Genomic DNA, 6,521 nt, shown 5'->3' on the forward strand with positions numbered 1-6,521 from the left:
CAGCCTGTTGTGAGATCCTCACTTGTCTTAGCGCTCCCGTTGTATTAGTGATTCTTGTTACACAATTGCCGAATACACATTCAACGTAGTTTGTATTTGTGGTGCTTTTATCCATTGTTTATAATTTTTAGGAATATCTGGAGTAGGACTCACCCAACCTGCAGCTCCAGCTTCCCACGGTGAAATCTGCATGGCTACCTTAGAAGTCTGAGGGCCCCACAGAAACTGACTCCTGTGTTCAGTTTCTGAATGTAGGTGTTGATTTTCACAGTAATACTCATAATGGTTATATGGTCTATAATTATATGTTAAAATTACATTATAAATAATGAAATATATGAAATTTCTTCTGCACTGAGTGATAACTCTAATCACTCATTCTTACTGAACATTTATTGATTTTCTTGTGTAGTAGAACATTGTTAACCGTGTCATTTTCATTTGTGTTTTTTTTTCCCTAACCCACTGTGTTCAAATCTAATATATAACTCTACATACCAAAGTAATGCTTTTCCTTAAAAGGATTCTTCAGGCTACGGTGGTGGGAACAAGGAAGCAAAACTGATTATGTTTGAAAGAGTTCAGGAAGCAGAGGGAAAATGGAGAGGGGCACAGGCCCTCAGGGCAGCGGATTACAGTCACATTCTCAGAAAAAGAGTGAGAGCTTTGGAAGATAAGATGGAGGAACTACAGAGACAGCAGGAGAAGGAACTATTCCAACTGAGTCAAGACAATTATATTCTTCGAGCCAAGGTACTAGACACATTGTCCTACTTTTCCTTTTATTTATGGAAAAAGAACTAGTACTCCCTGCTAAATGCATTGTCACCCTCTGTCCCTGTGGCTCTTTGACTTGATGCATTTGCTGCCAGTGACTTGGTTCCTGAGAGTGTCTCCTAACTGAAAAGCCTAAATTGAACCCCTGGGGAAAAATCAGAATTTAAACTGGCTCATATTGATCGTTCTCTTGTTAGAAGTCCTTTTTGAAAATAAATCCCTTAGTTCACGGTGTGACCTTCAAGGAAGACAGAGTTTCAGAAAGATTGCTGTAGAAGGGCTAAGTTCAGAGAATGACACTATGTAGCATATCTGAGTTAATTAGCATCATCAGAGCCATCAGCACAAAACATCCTGTAATGAATTAACTGTCACTGGTGTTAAGCTAATTCCAGGGTGGTTGTAAGACAGTTCTAGGTCTGTGCACCTTGTGTTTTCTTTTATTCTTCCTCACTTCATCATTTCCTTTCCCAAATAAAATAATGTCTGCATTTTCTTAGTGAAGTAGCTTTGAAGAATCAAACAAGAAACAAAGGTGGTTGCATTTTGAGGAAACGTTGGCTCCTGTCACAGAGAAAAATCGAAGCAAATCAAAAAAGAAATAGGAACAAGAGACACTTGTTCAGGGACGTCAACAGGTATAGTTCTTCAGCACATAATGAGTTTGTTACGAGATCCTTTGGTTGTGAAAATAAAGCATTTAAAAATATTTGTGTCCATTTAACAGGTAATGGGAATTCTGACAGTATGAGGAAGTAATCATTTGACTGGTCTGCACATTTGTCATGTGCAGAATTAAAGTGATTAAGACCATGGGTTCTGGATTCAAAATCTGGTTTTAGGCTTTGCTTCACTACCTGCTGTGCAACCTTGGGCAAATCACATACCCCCTTGAGCCAGTTTTCCCATCTGTGAAATGGGAATGAGAATGACAGTACCTGTCTCATAAGAGTGGTTGTGAAATTAAGGTAAGACAGTGCCTCAGCTCCTGGAGCCCTGCAGCAAAGGCAGGCTGATTCTGCCCCCGGCCTGCCTGCTGGGGGAGACCTCTTCCCTAGTTCGAGTCAAAAGAATGCAGATTAAGGGGGTTTTCACTGGTGTAGTGAACCAGGGCCCAGAGGGGCCCATGCCTCCGTGGGAAGCCAGGCTTCTGAGGGTGCAGGGCCTACACCCTGGCTGTCCCTGAGGGACACGGGGCCGTTGTCACAGCTGCTGCTAAACCCGCTGGTCAGGGCTTGGATGGGCTGGCGGGGCCTTCCATGGGCTCGGAGAACAGAGGCCGAGGTGAGGTTTCCTTGGCTACCAGTTTTCTCTTGCTTTACACTTAAAAGCCACTTGTGTGACATTAAAGCCACATTAGGAAATATATATATTTAAATCATAAAAAAGACAGTGCAGGCCAACCTGAATGCCCTCTACACAGTAACAAGTTAATGCGTGTTGCCTGTGACTAATTTTATAGCCATATTTCCTTAGAAACTGTCCTATTTTTCTTTCATTTTCTGTAATGTTTTTCAGTAGATTACATTGGCTAGTTTTTATATTATATTCAGAAATGTGAATCTGAACTCAATTGCCATTACCCTGAGATTGAAAAAAATTTGACTTAAAATTGGGAGAAAATGTATGTGTCCTGTAGAAGTCAGACATTTGTTCTGTGTGATGCATCTTGACCTGACAGGCAGGACAGGTTTGGTGATCTCCAGCACGAGCTTCACCTTCATTTCCTCCCCACCACTCCCCTCCTTCTGTCTCATTACCTTTTTCTCCTTTGACAGTAGTAGCCTAAGCCTTGAGCCTGCCAATAAGAAGCAGTTTCACTCCAGGGACATCCAGAGAAAGTGCTACCACATCAGAGATGACAGCATTTACTGCAAATGAGATAGTACTGATTTTGCAGGACACACAGCCCTAGAGTTAGAACCGTCCAGATTCTCTGCCTATCATTCTGAGTTTGCTCGGAGCATGGCATTTTAAGGAACAGACCCATGAGTATGCCAGCCACCCCTCACACACACACAGAACACAAAACTTGTGTATCAACATATGTACGTATTTTTCTGGGTTTCAAGAATTCCGCAGAATTAAGCACAGACTATCTGCCATTAGGTCAGGCGTGGTGAGACAGTTCAGAGTTTCATTAGAGTCTCAAAGTTCCTTGGTTTTCATCAGATTCTTAATTTTAAAGAGGTTAATAAGCCAGAGCATCTAAGCACAGATTCTTTTGATCTCAGTGTTTGAGTCCCTCTTTAGCTCAAGCCAAGTGCTAAGCTGGGTCTAGGCTTTGCTCTGCCTCATCCTGATCTTCCAGAAACACCTCATCTCTACCTCCTTGTTTACAGAGAATTACAGAAACAAGCCTGGTTACCCACTGTGGCTCCATCCAGTTACCTCACCACAGAAAGATGAGCTAAAAACAAAAAAAGAAGGTGCAAATGTTACCGAGCCCAAACTCATTCTGCTCACTGCACAACAGACCAGTAAATTAGGAGACAGGGTCTTGGGGCAAGGAACAGCAACTTTATTTAGAAAGCCATTCAGAAAGACGGCAGACCAAGAAGATGGCAGACTAAGGTCCTGGAGAACCATCTTCCCCAAGTCAGAATTCAGGCTCCTTTCCTACTTGCTTTGTTGTTGCAAACTTCTTGGCATAGGAATTCTTTGTTCTTGGAATCCTGTGTTCTTGCAGCTGTCCATGTGTGTCAGATCACAGTGTCCCTGTAAACCTCCAACAAAAGAAATGTTATGTTCTATTCTGCAACTTGTTATCTTTATATGAATGGAATGTGTTAATATCCTTAAAGGCCAGAGCCTTGAGAATAGGCTCTCCTGTATATTTCAGGCTATTGGCAACATTGTTTCACAAAAGGTGCAGAGCTGGCAAGACTGAACCTAGAAAACAGAGCACAGGCTTAAAGTCAAAGGAACAGATCTAATATGGAGTCTGGTTTGTTCTTTTCTATCACACAAACAGCCCCCCTGGCCTTTGCATCCCTGGTGTGCAAAATCAGGAAGTGGTTATTCCTGCAGTCATTCGCCCACTTACCCTTGTGAAATGCAGTACATTATACTGACCGGTTCGCTGGCTTTGGGAAGTTCTGCAAATTTTTTGTTTACTAAGAATTTTGAGCCATTTGGAAACAGTTGTTTTCAGCTAACAAATTGTATTCTGAGAAAATTGAAACAGTTTGAAAAAGATTTTAAAGTTTACTCAAAAACTGAGGAAATTTAAAGACTAAAAATATTTAAAGGATGTATCTTTCATGAGCACATATACTAATGTTATATAGGTCCTACTGACTTAATTAAAATGTAATTTTCTATTTATGAAAAGGAAAATGAAAAATTGTAGAATCAAGTGAAAGATCTCCATGAACAAAACAATAAAAATGAGGAGCGAATGTTCACGGAAAACCAGAGCTTATTCAGTGAATTAGCTTCCTGAAAGTAAGTACTTTTTAAATTCTTAAAATCAAACCAATTCTTTCTAAGCATCTTATTGTTATATTAATAATACATTTAGTTATACTTGGAAATTTTAAAAAAATTCTACACTGATTTTCAGTTTTATAACTTTCATGTTTTTAGTTTTCAGTGGGTTTTCTTTTGACATTAGATGACTAATACATACTTCAATATTTTCAGCATATTCATATTTGAATTTGACATAAGTTTTAGGAAATTGAACAGCCCTCTTGATCAGTCATTAAGCCTGGGATGCTTATGTAATACATCTCAGTAATAATACTTTTAGTAATAATAGTAAAATAAATATACAGTATCATTTACTGTCTTAAGTCAGGTTCCGAACAAGTAGAGCCTGAGCTGGGGGTCCTTGTGGAAATGATTTCCTGTAGGGTAACTCAGGAGGAGGGGAATGAGAAAAGAAAAGTGGGGGTGGGCAGGGGGAGGGAGGGCAAGTGAGACCATGGTCTCAGCCAGAGGCTGGCAACATTCTTCTCTCACCAGGAAGATCAGGAGAACAGACTGCATCCCAGAGTTGGCCCCCAACTAAGGCAAGTAGGGGAAAGCCATTTGATCCCCCCAGCCAGTCAGTTACTGGCTGAAGTGTGTCCCAGGAAGTGAGTGGGTGTATCCTCTGGACCAGGGGCAGGGGCTGATGTTTGGTGAGGATGTTTCTCCAGAGGAGGAGAGTCTGGTGAGAACAAGCACTCACTGTGGCCAGCTGGCGAAGCATCAGCACCTACATAGGAATCATGCTTCACACTGTAAGGGCTTTTGCATGTTACTACACCCACCTTCAACATGTTAAGTGAGGGAGGTGAACCAACAGCCGTGGGCAAGCTAGGGTCCTGTCTTCTATTAGGAAGTGACTAAACATTTTACCTAAATTTTCAAATAGGACTGCTGTCAGAAGAAACTTCTTTGGCTGTGAATGTTACTTGTGTTACATTTATTCACATACTTCTTCCATTTTTCTGTAAGATAACGTAGGGCAGTGAGGCAGGGCTGCTGGTAGCACACACTGATCTTTCATGCAAAATAGAAAAAGACACACATTGTACAGACAAAGCTAGAAAGTACACAGATTGGCAAGTGAGGGCACTTTTGTGTAAGTTAGGGGGAAAAATCTCCTTTCCCTAGGCCAAGGCTAATCTGCCTAGTTCTGAAGCATGACGATTTACATCTGCTTTCTTCCCAAATGCTTCAGTAAAGTGTTTCAAAATTTCACATCTTATATTGCCTGTTTTTTAAAAGAGAAGATCTATTCCAGGGTCCAAAACTGGAGCTCTAAATAATTTTCACAATGAAATAAATGATTTCTTTAGTACATTGGGGTTAGATGATCATATATGGAGTCCTAACGTCCTTTTATAATGTCTCTGGAAAAACAGAAAAATTGATTCTAAGGTTCAGGTAGTGGACTGTATTTGGTTGGTTAGTTTCCATGTATATGACTGGCAATTTGTTTTTCTCAGAAGGAGTCTAGAATAATATGAAAGGAGTACAGACACCACAGGAAAAATGCAGCAAATCTTTGTGGGACATTGATTTGTTTTTTTTCTCTGAGAATTGGCAGGAAGTATTTTTATGCTCCTAATAAGCCAACACTCTTAGGGTTTCTGTTCTTTTAGGTTCCACATAAACATTTCCTTTAGAGTATACTCCTCACTTAGTATTTTACTCTTTAGAGAAAATAAACTTTTTATCTTCAGTGACACAGAGTTCCACTGTGCATTAGTTTTTAGTTTTTAAGAACTGAATATTTTGTATTGAAAGGAGTAAGGACCAGAGTGGTGGACGATAAGGTCAGAGAGGTAGCCAGAGGCCCCTGAGAGTGTCTCACAGTAAAATCTTGAAGAACCTCAGTAACTCTTCTAAAATGACATCCACAGAAGGTCACACAGAAGATTCAGCAATGAAATGATGCAGCCAAAACCCATGATAATGCAAGGCTTTATGGATGGATTTATTTTCTTGGTAAGACTGGATTTTAAGGCAGTGTGAAACAAAATTTCTGACAATTTTTATTTTGAAACTGAACTGTACCAAGTGTCCTGTCATGAATCTGAGAGTTTCTTCAGCAGTTCTGAGTTGAGTCCCATGTTCATTTACTGAGCACCTGCCCTCTGCTTAGTGCTGTCAGGTAACCAGGTGGTGACATCAGTGTCGGTCCCCACAGAGCTTGCATCTTGTTAAAGAGAAAAGGTCTGCACATAGGTGAGGGTCATGGGAAACAAAGCCCTGAGTGCTGTGCTAGAGGGACATGGAAGTTTCATGGG

General features: G+C 40.6%; 1 long non-coding RNA gene across 2 annotated transcripts; it reads left to right on the top strand.

Moving 5' to 3' along the window:
- The first annotated feature begins 436 nt into the window (after positions 1-436).
- On the top strand, positions 437-4,151 carry LOC116668737. Of its 2 annotated transcripts, none has more exons than XR_004325982.1 (3): positions 437-753; positions 1,278-1,415; positions 4,112-4,151. It is a non-coding gene; the product is annotated as an uncharacterized LOC116668737 (long non-coding RNA). The 2 variants fall into 2 exon arrangements; XR_004325981.1 differs by lacking the exon at positions 4,112-4,151 and adding an exon at positions 3,120-3,213.
- The last annotated feature ends 2,370 nt before the right edge of the window (positions 4,152-6,521 follow it).

The sequence above is a fragment of the Camelus ferus genome, chromosome 14, assembly GCF_009834535.1.
Source record: "Camelus ferus isolate YT-003-E chromosome 14, BCGSAC_Cfer_1.0, whole genome shotgun sequence".
Classification (NCBI taxonomy): Eukaryota; Metazoa; Chordata; class Mammalia; order Artiodactyla; family Camelidae; genus Camelus; species Camelus ferus.